Source organism: Cryptomeria japonica, chromosome 4 (genome assembly GCF_030272615.1).
Source record: "Cryptomeria japonica chromosome 4, Sugi_1.0, whole genome shotgun sequence".
Lineage (NCBI taxonomy): Eukaryota > Viridiplantae > Streptophyta > Pinopsida > Cupressales > Cupressaceae > Cryptomeria > Cryptomeria japonica.
This window is the reverse complement of record NC_081408.1, coordinates 488,574,762-488,590,079: the sequence shown is the minus strand read 5'-3', so window position 1 is coordinate 488,590,079 and position 15,318 is coordinate 488,574,762. Positions and strand designations below refer to the sequence as shown.

General features: G+C 41.4%; 1 protein-coding gene across 2 annotated transcripts in view; it reads left to right on the top strand.

Moving 5' to 3' along the window:
- Positions 1-15,318, top strand: part of LOC131060391 (uncharacterized) — a 104,111-nt gene that overhangs the window by 28,414 nt on the left and 60,379 nt on the right. The gene's annotated exons all lie outside the window — the stretch shown is intronic.

The following is a 15,318-nucleotide window of genomic DNA, read 5'->3' as shown; positions in this document are numbered from 1 at the left end:
ATAATAAGATGTTTTGTTAAAGTGATATAGGTCACTTTATTAAAATTATTTTATTATTATCTACATTTATTACCATTTTTTGCCTTCAAACATGAACAGGAAATAAAACAAATATCCAATTAAATAATAAATTTTAAAAAAGTCACTTTATGAGATTTATTTTTATTTTTTAGAGTCAAAGGGAGATATTTTGGCATTTATGAAGGCTTGCAGGCATGTCAGTGATATTTTGGGGCAATTTATATGCATTTAGGGGCTTTTATGGTTGTAGCATGGGTTGGCTTGACTTTTGGCCTAGCTTTTCCCCTTTTAGACCTGTTTCAGGTCTTTTAAAGGTGGGTTTTTGTTTATGCTCGCCCAAGAGGAGGTGGAATTTATTATTCATTATCTGCTTTTTGGAAAGCATATATACTACCTTCCTTATTCATTGTAAGGGTTCTTCTTCATTCATCTTTTTGGCAGACTGTATTTTCTGAGTTCTTTCTGCAAAGGGAATGTTTTTGTAACACTTTTTAAGGAGTAACAGAGCATTGTAATAACTTTGAGCAGTAACAAGAAGTCCATGCCTTCCCATATTCTTTTGCCATGATGTGTACTTGGTGTTTATGCAGGTTTTTGTGATAGACTTGTCCTTTAAACTGTATTTTCATGAGGGTACCTTATGCAGAAGCATAATTATTTGCAGGTTCTAAGTTGTGACTGAAATAACAGTCTTGGGTTGTGAAAAAGAATGTTTTCTCCTCCTAGGACTGTGATTTTAGCCTTATTATAAATTATTTATGCAAGGGTTATGATCTACTGGGTTGTGTAGGTGAGTATTGTTACTATCGTATTGTTTATTATTTGCTGTTCTTTCTCAAGATATTCAGTTTGGTGCATCACCTGTTAGACAGTAGGTTCATTTTCATGTTTTCCTTCTCTTTTCTCAACAAAAATCATCAAGGTAGTCAGAATTAGGTGATAACCAGTTAAGAACCAGCTTTCTTTGGAGGTTCACTCCAAGTTTTATGCAACCCACAGGCCTAGGAGAGTTCCCATGTGTCACAAGCCTGTTGAGTTCATAGCTTAGCAAACAGGGGTGCAGGTTCAAGTGATAACACTTATCATTATTTTATTTAAAACGATTGGACTATATAAAATGTTGAGATGATAATTAAGATTGAATCCACTAACAATACTAAATGTAGTAACACTGCCAACTGGCTTAGTTGGTGCTCAAAACCGACTTACTAAAAATAGTATGTATTGAAGACTAACCCAAATTCACTCCATAAAAGGGCATTGTGCTCATAATAACGTTGGAAGCTCAACTAAACATCAAATATTGCCAACTTGTTGGACAAATTGCCTCCAAAGTTCCCTAACCCCATTAGTCTACGCGAAATCCACTGGATAGGCTAGCGGTCCACCAACTCAATTGGTTAGGAAGGGAACATTACAGTCCACCTATCCCAAAATTGTTTGTTCTCAAGCAATCTCAACTTAGGATGCTACATGGAGGATGTTGCAAAATTTGCTGATTCTCCCATGTAGCATCCTCCATTGGCAAGTTCTTCCATTTGACCAAAAATTCTTTGATGACCCGTTGATGTGTTTTTTATGACCTCATGCAACATTGAATAAAATACTAAGTATTCTATCCTCTCTTGAACAAAGACCTCTCAGATGCTAAACTATGTGATCAAACGAGGTGACTCCAAGGTTTCGATAGTCAGGTCTTGACTTTATATGTGGATGGACTTAGTGTGTTGATGTGATTTTGCTAGAATCACAAGGGGACTTGCATTTATACTTGAATTCTTGCTGGAACGTGGGATCTTACTAATTGACTTGAAAAAGGCAAAAGGAAAAAGGGTTGAGAAAGACTACATGTTGATGGCAAAAGTCTACACTTTCAATCAACGTAGAATAAAATACTGAATGTATCCTATCCTCTTTGAATAAGGAAATCTCTAATGCTATTCAGAATAATTATAGGAGATAACCTCAAGGTTCATATTGTTAGGTCTTGACTTGCCTAGGATAACTCAATGATTGATGTGATTTGCTTGGAATCACAAGGGGACTTATGTATCTGACAAGCTGGTCTGCATTCGGTATGGCAATCTGGCGATACTTTACTTCTCAAACTGGGTGAAATAAATAGCAAAGGGACAGGGTTGAGAGATCCTAGGGACAATGATATCAATGGTTGGTGTTGTTGGTAGACAAATTTCGAATAAAACTAGTTCTTCCTCAGCCAAAGATAAACTCACAACTCCACAGGAATGGTGCAAGCTCCAAGGGGAAGTAAAAGATTTTTAGACCACAAACATTCATTTGGATACCCAATTCTGCTGCAATCCAAAACAAATAGTCACAATTGAACTAAGAGCAATAATGGGTTCAGACTAACCATGCATAGAGACTTACAGTCAACAAGCCTCCAATGGTATGAACCTAAAATCAAATCAAATACGCTCACACTTCACCATTAAGATCACTGAACTTTAACTAACTTGATGAAAAGAAACCATGCAAACAGGTTAGGGCAAATAGCAAAACACCATGCTTCAATGCTTTATTCATTTGTTCTAACTGCTATTACAACAATTTGTCCAACAATTCCTACTCTATTCCACTTCTAACTACAACTACTTCTAACTTGCTAAAACTTTGACTGTCTAACCTTTCTAACTCCTTACAATGAGAGAGTCATTGGCCTTTTATAGATTTTACATTCTGAATCACTGGTTTGGATTCAATTCATTGAATGGCCCAGATCTGCCTTCTAGAAACCTTGACAGCTTTTGTTAATGACATCAACAACTTCCAACCACCTTTTCAGCTTCCTTCAACTGTTTTCAATTAATTTTACTAGAAGACAAAAATGCACAGGGCCCGAAGCTCAAAAAGATAACCTTGGTAGTTGGGGAAATAACTAACTTTTTGGCCCCCTCTTGAATTGCATTAAATAGGGCCAAAAGTAGTCATTTTACAATAAAATAATTGTTATTATAATAAATCCAAATTTTGTCATTCCCAGCTGTTCATTTTTTGTTTCTGTATACTCTTGTAGCATTATGTGTTTGCCATTGTTTTCTAGAATTCTAGAAATAACACCAATTGGCCCTGGCCCTACAACACACTGCTCTGTGATCCTTCCTTCAATATTATGCCCCGACTTTCATCTTGTTGCCTTGTTGGTGGTGGTAGTGGTCTTTGCTCATCCAACCCCTCTTACTTTGTCTCTGTGGCATGTTCTTCCTGGCTCTATCTTATGAATCCTCCGGCTTGACCCTATCCTCAATTGGTGCTCCTGATTTCCCCCGTTCTTTGGGCTTCATGGGTAGTCTTCTTTCATCCTGCATGAACACATAAGCCAAAGATCAATCATCATTTCGTTTAGTCATTCATTCACTATTCATTGAAGATTTGCCCCTCTGCAACATTTAGCCCTATTGATCGTCATCATGTCCCATGAACTAGGAGTTAGAAGGTCATTTTGACCTTGGCATTAGAAAGAACTAAGGAAAAGTTTATTGTCAATAAGGGCTTCATGACCTGATTTTTGGTCTGATTTTGATTGCAAAGCACACCATGTTTTAGCCATCTTATCAGACCGGGCTGAGAAAACCTTTTGGAAATAGGTCCAATCATTCTTGTAGCACCATCACCAAGCTTTGTGATGATTAGATGCACTTTAGACTTTGGAAGATAAATAAGATCAGGCGCTGCTCTGACTCAGTCACCAAACTTTGATGAAATGTGAAACTAGGAGGAAACTTCAGCATTAGGAAAAGGTCTGGGATTAAAGCACAATCTGACTTTGCACACCACTACCAAATTTGAGGGCCATAATCCAAATTCTAAGGAACTCATCCCTCGTTGCAACTTATTTTCCTTGGCCCTCAGCCCTTTGTCAATGTTTATGACTGCAAAGGCTGATCTCAAAAGAAAACTTGGCATAAGGAAGAGCATTAGGAATATACTAGATCAGTTTCACTGCAACATTACTGAACTTTGGCTTAAAATGAGAAAGTTCGGCCTTTTCAAGCACTTTGGGAAAAAGGACTTACTCCTTCATTGCTAACACTGAAGTTTGGAAGGTCGTGGGCGAATTTCAGGTTGAACTTTGGCATAAATCTCAGCCTTGAAATGCCAAAAGTTCTGCAAACACTGAACTTTGCTCAGGTTTTGGTGAATTTCGGCCTTAAGCTCGGCCTTTGAAGGTATATTGGAAATAAGGTTTGTTACCTTTTCACTGGCAAACATCGAAGTATGGGAGGATTAATGAACTTCGGCCTTTTCTTAGGCATTTGGGAGCACTTTAGGAATAAAGCGTATTCTTCCATGATAGGACTGTCACAAGATCCGATTCACTTCATTTTCAACATTCCTACCTAGGCCAAATCAGAATCCTTATCACATTCAAAGTCTTTCATTATTGGCTTGAACTTGAATTCTTGATTCCCTCTTCATGCCCTTATATTCCTTTGCATGCAGCCAATTTTGGGGATTGATTCTTACCCCTACTCTTGGATTTGGGAAAGTGTGCAATTGGGTTCCTCTACAAGAGTCATGGGAGATTGGGTTCTCTAGAGATAATTCAATAAAACCCCTCTATCTACCAAACAACCATAGCAAGCCATTCCTATCTACAAACCTGTTTCATTTTATGAACCCTATGAGATTTAACTCTCTCTCATACTAGCAAGGCAAAAAAAAGAGAAGGGGGTCCTGATGTGACCTTTTCACACATTGCCCCATTGCAAACAAGGACCCCCTCTTTCCTGCTTTCGCGTCTTGTTAGTTTAGGGTTTTGGCAGCATAGTGGGCAATTTTGAGTTCCCGTGCTCGAGTCTCAGAGTTTTGATCATGCCTATTTGTCTTTTAGGGTTTTTGAAGTTAAAGAATCAAGTGCGTAGAAGTTGACATTTTAAATGATCCTAATTTTGTCTAAGTGTAGACCTTTTGAGCGTAAACATGTTTTTGAACGTCCTCGTCGATGATATTTAAGTGCCTAGGTGTTTTAGGACCTTTATGAGTTGTTTTCTCGCTCCTAGGAAGTTATTCAAGTTGATTTTGCACTTTATCCTGATAAGTTTCTCTTTGTTTCGCTCAAATGTTGGTAAATTTGCCTAAGTCCCGATGGGTTTTTGTAATATCCCCCTTAATCTTTTTCAATTATTTCAATTTACAATCAACACAAACACCTGTTAGGGTTAGAAAATGAAATCCCAATATTGCTGAAAGTAACCCCTTCCATCTTTTGATCACCGAGAGCCCCAATCTGGGAGGGTGAGAGCATACAGTGTTAAGGGGATCGTTAGATGCAAGAAATTGAAATTGATTACAATACTATTCCACTTTTCAGCGGGATAATGAGAATACTAAAAGATCACTTGGCGGTAAACCAACCAAGGACAAGCCAAGAAACTGAAGAAGCAATCACTCAACTGCTTATCCAACAGGAGGACTAGAAATGAAATTACAATCAACTCTACCGCTTATGCAGCAGGAGGACAGTATTACAATATTCAAAATAGACGGCAAAGCCAGTGGGACTAAGAGCAATAATCCAATTAGATAGCTGTTAGTACTACTAACCAGCGTTACAATGCACAATATGGATTACAATTTAAGGGAAATCACTATTCCAAAGATAGGCGGCAAGGCCAGCCTCTTCCACTTATGCAGTGGGATAAGAAAGAACAATAGAAACTGCTGTTAGTACTACTATCAACATTACAATATGAATCATAGCATATAAGAGTGATGAACCAAGTGCAATAACATGACCAACAACTGCAAATGAAACCAAGTCCTTTCTCTTCACACCAATGAACTCACACACCCCAAAACCAACTCCAAACACCAAAAACTCTAATTCTGATATACACCTAGCATGCTGAAAGCACACAAACCAGCAACACCAAATCCCACTAAAACACTCACAACTCACCCAATTCTTAATCAAATAACATAAAATTGAAAGCAAATGATCACTAGGAGGTAGGCGATCATTCTTAGGACAACAAAACATGGCAAACCGACCTCAATAATTTATGCACACATTTCGAAGCGCCCAACCACATGGTACGACCAACTAAGGGACGATTTTGCAAAAATAAAATCCAAAACACCATTTTAAGCTCTATAAACTTGCAAAATGAATTGCCTAAACCATAAAGAAAGATAGATGAAATACCCAGAACGAGGAGAATGACACACTGAGACCTGCGACCAAAAATCCACTTCAGCACACTCCGCGACCGACAACAAGAACACTCAGAAATCCACACAAATCTTCACCACATTGAGCCCAATCTGCTCCTTCGGATGAGAAACAATCATACATTTAGCTAGGCGCTATCTTTCAAGCACGAAACTAAGGCACTAGAAGGTATGCATCCCTCGAAGTAAGAATCTGACAACATTTCGACAACACTTCGTTATCATAACAAGATTGGATATCCAAATGAAAGCCCAAGGCCTATATTTATAACTTTTCGCCAGTCAAATTCAAATTCAAATTCCACTCAAATGGCACCCAAATTCCATTACATTTCATTTCACCCCTTAGGCATTGCATTTCATATTTTCCCCTTAGCAAATGGCGTCCAAACATGACCCCTCTTAAGTCGAACTTTTGGAGATAACATAAAGTATATAGAATAATAATAATGAATTGTATTTTGGCGTCCAACAAGGGGGTGAAACAATTCGCCCAAGTAGACTTAGGATGGAATTATTATTTTCTCCTTTTCCTAAGTCCATCCATAAAATAATCAAATATTAAAACCTTATGCCTAAGGTATTAATATATTAAAAATACCTTCTTCCCAAATACTGATTATTGCCAAATTGAACTGGAGATTGAAGTGCTGGAGCTTGGAAATCACCAAAACTAAATTGAGTTGGAGCTCTGAACTGAACTGCTAAAAATAGTCATTTGAGTTTGAACACAAGATCCTGCCAAAAATAACACTGCCAGACATAGCCACTGAGCTGAGCTGCAGAACCACTGCCAAAAATAGTACTGCTAAGAATAGTACTTACTATAAATAGCATAATGCTAAAAATAGTAAGTGTGTCAAAAGTCATTTTCATCACATTCTGAGCAACAATCATGACTTACTAAAAATAGTAAGTTCGGAAATCATCTCCGAAGAATTTGCATGTCAAACCACATTGGAGCTCTCAAAAAGCCCAGAAAACCCTATAAAGCAAACAGTTGTCGGCCTGTCGCTAGAAATCTTCTTTGATTGGAATGCATGTCATACCATCCTAAAGCTCACGAAAAATCCAGAAATAATGTAGAGAGCAAACTGTAGAACTCGTGCAAACACCTCTTCGAAAACCTTCCTGAAGACAAAAACCCTAATTTAGTCTCTGATTAGCCTACAGGTTTCCAAATAGGCTAAGACTCCATCCATCAGTCTAGAATTGAGAAGGGGACATTATAGTTTTATTGAAAATTCTAAGTGTCTAGATGATTTTGAGTGGTTAAAATGTTAAATTCCTTTTGAAAATCCATGTTCTAAGGGTCAAAATGTCAAAATTCCTGATGGGAGGTGCTTTCCCCCCACATTTCCGATGACCCATGATTTTCCCCCACTCAAAATCCTGATGGGAGGTGAATTTCCACTGGATTACTGATGGACCTCTTTTTTCCTCCACTCAGAATCCAGACATGAGGTGATTTTCCACCAGGGAGGTAAAAATTGACTAAGTGTTGGGAAATCCTCTTGATGACCCACGAATTTCCCCTAGGAATGCGGATAACTTTGATGATGACTAGAATGATGATTCTTGATGCCAATCAATTTTCCACCAGAGCTTTTCATGGCGAGATTTCAAGGATTTTTATGTGGATAGTGATTCCAAACATGAGGCGAATTTCCACCCAGTGCAAGATTGATGATTTTGTGTCCGGATAATTGTCCAAACAGGGATCGATTTTCCCCCAGAGTGATTTTTCGAGCTTAAGTGGCGAAGTAAGTTGGATTTTTGACTCTAGACATGGATCAATTTTCCCCTGGAGGCTTTTTGTGCAAATGTGATGAAATTTTTGTTGGGATTTTTATCCCAATAGGGGTCGATTTTCCCCCTAATTGGCATTTTAATGACTTTAATGAATTTTTCATTGGGATTTTTATCCCAATATGGGGCGATTTTCCCCTAGAGGTCAATTTTGATCCAAATTTTAAAATCTTTTAAATAAATTGACCCAAATTTAATTGTTTTTACAAGTGTTGACGATATTTAAAAAATAAAAACAATAATTTAATGATTTGCAATAAATATTAAATGATTTTTACTTGCTAGAAGCAAATCGATTTTCCCAGGCAAGTATAAGTATCAAAGTTTTATCCCACATTGCTTGTGTGGTGAAAGCTCAAGGCAAAACATGTTTAAAGAGAGGAGGCCAACAACATTTTATTAATATATTTGTTGATGGTGATTGCTAAGTGGCGAATTGAAGACATTTTGGTGGCTGATTGTGACTTTTCTAGCTAGGCGATTTTTTGCTAAGTGTCCATTGGACACCATTTGAGGAGGTGAAGTTGCAAATTTATTTGTCCAAGCTTGGCACCCTATTCCCAGAAGAAACTACAGCGATTGTTGGTGGCTGGAAAAGCTACCATTGTTGGTGATTTTGAACTTTCTAGGTTTGGCGCCTCTATGGGAATTAGGCGATTTATGTTGAAGTGAATATTTTTTCACTTTTTTGAAGTTAAGTGCTTGTGATTGGGAGGTGCCATTGTTGAGAGTTAGCTGTGATTGTCTTTAGACATGCATGTTCACCATTGCTGGAAATTATTTCACCTCCATTGTTGGCTAGAAGTTCGATATTCAGACTCAGTTCTTTTCCCAGCTCATTTCTACCTTAGGCGATTTTGCTTAGGGGCTGTTTGGAGGAGTTTCAGGTGCATTTTTCAGAGGTTATTGTCGCTGTTGTAGGTCTAAGACACCATTATTGCAGGTTGTTCTCAGAAAATTTTCATTTCTAGCCACTTGCCAACTTTAGCGATTTCACTTGGGGGCATTTATATGTCATTTTGTGGTCATTTCCAGGGTTTATTATCACTTTGCAAGGTGCTGGTAAGTCTGAAACACACATTTTCAGACTTGTCTTCAAAAAACTTTCTTTTACCAGCCATACGTACATACCCAAAATTGATTGTTTTCACCATGGGAAGATTATTACCATCAAATTTGTGCATTCTAGTTGGTTGCAACATGTTTTTAGGGACTAATTCTTAGTGTTGCAGGTTGTCTTCAGACTTAATGGCAGCCATTGTTGACCTGGGAGAGCTGTCTTTAGACATCTTCAGACATTTTGAGTGAAAATCCTACTTTCCACACCTTTCCTAAGTCATTTCCTAATCTGGTAGACTCCTTTGCACTCTAATTTTGATGAAATTTCTAAGTATAAGGAGTTGTCTTCAGACTTTGTTAAGTCTGAAAATTGATGATTTTAATAAATTTCATGAGGGTTTCATACCCTAACCTTGTCATATTTACATTCTATTTTCGGAATTCATTGAGAATATGGATAAAATTCCCGATTTCCATCCCTAAAATTGTCTAATTCATTAAGAAATCAGAACTTATTCAATTCTGAAAATAGTTATCAGGAAGATTTTCCGAAGTTTCTAACTTCTAGCTTCGTACAAGTGCAATGTCAAAGTCGAGAATTAGCATTCGGAAGGAACAACAGAAGATAGTTGTTGTCGGGTAATTAAGCAATAAGACATTTAATGTAATTAGAGTTAATGACGGCAGTTAACCCGTCGGTTGTCGACAATTGACACCAGGTAATTGACCGGTCACCTTTATATATTAGCGAGTCCTTGGTCATGGAGACAGGTTTAGTATGGTCATTGTCATTGTACTGACATTATTATGAATCAATGAAGATCTAAGTTTCTTTATATTCTGTCATGTCTATTGTTTCTGCAATGCATTGAATTACACTTTATTGGCAAAACATTTGGCGCCGTTGCCTAGACAGACTCGAGAAAAGGAGCGGATGGTGTACGGACACGATGGGCCTACTTGCGAGCGAGATTAACCCTAAGGCAGACGACGCACGAACAGAGCTCTACGACGGAGAAGATACTACGACGAGGGAATTTTCAATCCTGCTTCAAGTGGCCATCGAAACCTACATCCGAAGAGAGGCCACGGAGGCGGAAGTTCCAACAAGCGCCGTGTGGACCGCACTGGAAGTTAGCCTTGCAGTGAATCAGTTGATGAACCACCTCCCCCGATTGCTCGCATAGGCTTCACTCGCACAGCGGGCTCGCCTGGAGGAAATTGCTTGCGAAGAACGACGCCAACAGACCCTCTTACAGTATGAAGAAAACAACTGTCGTTGGGAAGCGCAATAGGATGGCATGCGACGGGACACTTGAACCTTGAGCCGTATGGGGCGGAATAAAGAACACTCATTGTAATAATTATGTCATATTGTTGACATAGACTTGTATCCCACAGGATGAATGAATAAAAGTGTTCTACTTTTTTTATGTCGTTGTTATATATAAAGCCGTACGGGAATTAATGCCCAATACATTGAATAAAGACAAAAATAAGCAAGAGTATATAGATGAACGTGCAGTAGCACGGCGTGCCTTGATCCTTGAACAGCAAGCGGAAAGGCGATAGAGGTATAAGCGAAGGGAGGAGGAACACTCCGAAGGGGATGGTGAGGCTGACGGCCACCCACGGAGTCTAGAGGAGTTACTTGCAGAAACCCGCCGCAGGATAGAGTGTACTAAAACTCAGTTGAGGGACTTGAGGGACTTGTCACGCACGCTAGAGGCTAGGGAAACTCCACGGAGTGGGGAGGAGGCAAGGGAGGGAGAAGACACCGGGGCTGCCAAGAGTGTCAGAGGGACACCGGGGCACGACGGTCAAGCACCTCTTACAAGATCTAACCCATTCGGAGTAGGACAGCAGCCACCATTAGTAAAAAGACAAGGCATGGCGCAAAAACAAAAACTTCCAAAGTTCCATGGGGACGGGAAAGAAGACCTTGTCCGCTACTGTCGCACTTGTGAAACAATTTGGGGAGCGAATGGTGTTACCGATTAGGACGAGTGTGTAACACAGTTTCCCGCAACCCTAAGGGGCGTGGCCATCGATTGGTCCTCCGATACGGAGAAGGCTAAAATTAGCACATGGCCTAACTTGAAGAAGGAATTTCAAGCGGAGTTTTTTCTCCTAAGAGACGATAATGAGATCGTAGCCGAAATTTACGGCACGAAACAGAGGAAGAACGATATGGTTCAAACCTACAGCCGGCGGCTCAAAGAGCTGCTAGGAAAAATGGAGAACTAGCCCACAGACGGACTGAAAAAACAGTGGTTCGTGGAAGGTCTGAAGATGTCTCTTAGACAGAAAATGAAGATCGTACCTCCCTCTTCATATATCGACGCCTATAATAGGGCAATGGGTTTAGAAAGCGAGTAGAAGACGTCCAAGAAAAAGAAAAAGAAATCCTCGTTAGACGACGATTCCTCTTCTGACAAAAGCAGTAGCAGTGATGAGAAGTCTAATCGGAAGGTACGGGCTCTCCAGAAAGATATGGAGCGAATGATGAGAGAGATGAAGGCGACCAAAGGAAGCACAAGCAAAGCCGACAAAGGGGATTTATGGTGCATGGATTGTCGCAGCGACAGACACACCAAGGGGTCTTGTCCGAAGAAAGCATTTTGTGATATTTGTCAGATTGCCGGACACCTTACCAAGGAGTGTCCGTACAATATGAGGACCCGTAACCAACAGGTTCTCTTTACAGAACCGTCTGCGCCAGCCGGCACATCCCAGCCTGCGATCAACAACGCGTCGTCTTGCGGCTATCGGAACAACAGGCGAGGAGGAAGAGGCAATAATAATAATACTAATAATAGAAGCCGAATCCAATACGACGCTAAAGGGTGGCCGATGATACAATGTCGGGCTTGCAACCAATGGGGGCATTTTGCCAGGGACTGTACAGCGGAGGAAGTGCCACAAAAACTTTGCAAGTGGTGCAGTCCGGGGGACCATGACGATGGCAACTGTTTGAAATCTGGAGTGAATTTGTTGAATGTAGAAACAGAGGATGTGCTCACCATAACAAGATCCAAGACGAAAGCGGCCACTTAACCAGATCCTCGTACGGAAAAACGAAAGGCACTAGATGCACGAGCAGAACTGGAGAAGGAGATGTTGACGAACAAGGACGCACACGAGCTTGCAAGTACTTCTCGCTTTGAAGCAGAAACAAATATTATAAACCAACTGCTACAGGTCGAGATACCCGTCAAAATGAAGGATCTCCTGGAAAGTATGCCACACTTGCGGACGACACTTCTGCAATCCGTACTGATAACCCCAGTCGGTCGACCAACACATGGAAGGGACAACCTTGGTGAGACGGCGACAGACCCGTTAGCCCTGACGATCAACAATTGTAGACACCCAGCAGTGGTGGAAATGGGTATACTGGGCACCATCTTGACCGACACCATTGTCGACGGTGGGTCGGGAGTAAATGTCTTGCCAGAGGAAACATGGAAAAAATTGGGCAAACCTACTCTCTGGTCGTCCACCTTTAATTTATTGGGAGCAGACCAACACGGCATCAAGCCGCTTGGCACACTCATGGCGCAGCCAGTGATGATCGGAACACAGCCGTTCGTCTTGAACTGTGGTCATCCCATTGAATAAGAGGGATATGATGCCATCCTTGGCAGAGGCTGGCTGGTGGCAGCAAAAGCAAACCACAATTGGGAAAAGAACACCTTGTCCATGGAAAAGGCTGGCAAAAGATATATCATTGACCTCAAAACCCAACTGGTTAGTGAAGAGTTAGCATCAGAGTCAGAGTCCGAAGGGGATGACGGTACGAACGAAGGGAAGGATGGCAGGGAACCGGATGACGAAGGCATCTTAGGAATTCAAGCTTGTTCTGAGGATGAGACAGATTCTTTGAGAGGGCTCTTCCATTGGCAAATGGAAGACTATGAATTATTGTACGGGTGCAATGTGCTGGAGATCGAAGAAGAACCTGACGAGAACGAGTTCCCGCTAGAGTACGGACAATACAAGGAAGGGGATGCCCCTGTGGATGACGCACCAGCGCACCAGTTCGACAAGAGTAAGCCCATAAGGTACGAGGAATCCACACTTAAAATTACAAACCTTGGAGAAACTTCAGAACAGAAAAATATTCTGGTCGGCGACGACTAGAATCCGGTCTTGAAGACGGAGGCGTTCAAAATTTTCATAGAGTACAAGGATGTGTTCGCTTGGATGTATAAAGACCTCAAAGGGGTACCACAAGAACTTTGTGTACACCGGATCCCTCTGGTTCCCAGAGCCGTGCCTGTACAGAAGTGACCATATAGGATGAACAAAAATTATGCCGCTAGGGTAAATGACGAAATTGACCGCATGCTCGAAGCAGGAATCATCTTCAAGGTCCAGACCAGCGAATGGGTATCACCCATTGTGATATCCTTGAAAAAGGAGGCCGATCAGATAAGAATCTGTGTAGACTTCAAGTGTTTGAATGCTGTCACAATTAAAGATCCATTTCCCATACCATTCACAGACACCATCCTCAAGGAAGTAGCGGGCCATGAAATTTATTCATTTATGGATGGATTCTTCGGATATAATCAAATTTCCATTGCAGAGGAGGACAAATTGAAGACCACCTTTTTCGTAGAAGATGGTGTCTATGCATACAAACAGATGCCACTCGGGTTGTGCAACGCGCCAGCTACCTTCCAACGGATAGTCCTCCATATTTTCGACAAAATGTCCGTAGGAAACTTCAAAGCATTCTTGGACGACTGGTCCATTTACAGCACGGAAGAGGCACATCTCGCCGCACTTGGCGAATGCATGGAAAGATGTCGACGAGCCCACCTCGCCCTAAATCCCAAGAAATGCAGATTTATGGTGCCTCGAGGCAAGTTACTAGGGCACATCGTCTGCAAGGCCGGACTGAAGACTGACCCTGATAAGGTACGGGTCATTGTGGAGATGGAGGCGCCCGACGATGTCATTGGCGTCAAGTCATTTCTTGGACACATTGGGTATTATAGGCGGTTTATTAAGAACTTTGCCCAAGTATCATACCCACTTGATATGCTGACACGAAGGGGGGAGCCGTACATCTGGGGGACGGCCCAAGAAGAGGCTTTCCAGGAGTTAAAGTCACGATTGGTAGGTGCGCCAATCCTGACATATCTAGACTGGGACAAAGAGTTCCATGTACATGTCGACGCATCCAACTTTGCCATAGGGGCCACATTGGCGTAGGTTGGCAGCCACGGCCTGGACCACCCAATGTATTTTGCAAGCCGACTCTTATCAAAAGCAGAGAAGAATTACAGCACGACGGAGAGAGAAGCCCTCGGGATGGTATACTCTGTCCAGAAATTCCGACATTACCTATTGGCGACACCATTCACATTTTATGTGGATCACCAGGGGTTAATGTACCTGGTGAACAAGCCAATCATCTAGGGGTGGATTAGCCAATGGTTGTTGCTGTTACAAGAATTTACATTCAACATCATTGTCAGACCTGGCAAGAGCCATGTCATCGCCGACCAGCTATCACGGATCAAGTTTGGAGAGCCGGCCGAAGGTGTTAATGAGGATTTTTCGGACGCCCATCTCTTCCGCATTGCCGTCCTTCTTGCCTGGTACATGAGTGTGGGCGAATACCTGTCAACTTCAAAATTTCCTAAGGAAATGTTGTCAGGCGAAAGACGAAAACTTGTACTAAGAAGCAGAACGTTCCAACTTATAAATGACCTTCTCTACAAGATGGGACCTGACCAAATCCTATGATGATGTGTCTTGGAAGAGGAAATCCCAGGAGTCCTGAGAGAAGCACATGAAGGGGTCGCAGGAGGACACATGGGACCGGACATGACGGCAAGGAAAGTCTTACTAGCAGGCTTATGGTGGCCGACAGTGCATAATGACACCAGAGAATGGGCGACAAGTTGTGATACATGTCAACGCGCTGGACAACCGTTAAAGAGGGATTTTATGCCACTCAACCCGTCGAATGCTCAAGAGCTATTCAAAAGATGGGGGTTAGACTTCATTGGTCCGTTGAAACCAAGCCGGGCCCAATGATGTAGATACATTGTCGTGGCGACCAAATACTTGACCAAATGGGTCGAAGCGAGGGCCTTGGCAGACAACTCCGCCGTTAGTACGGCGAGATTCATTTATGAACAGATTATCACCCGGTACGAAATACCTATACAGTTGACAAGTGATAGAGGAGGGCACTTTGTAAACCACATTATCCGG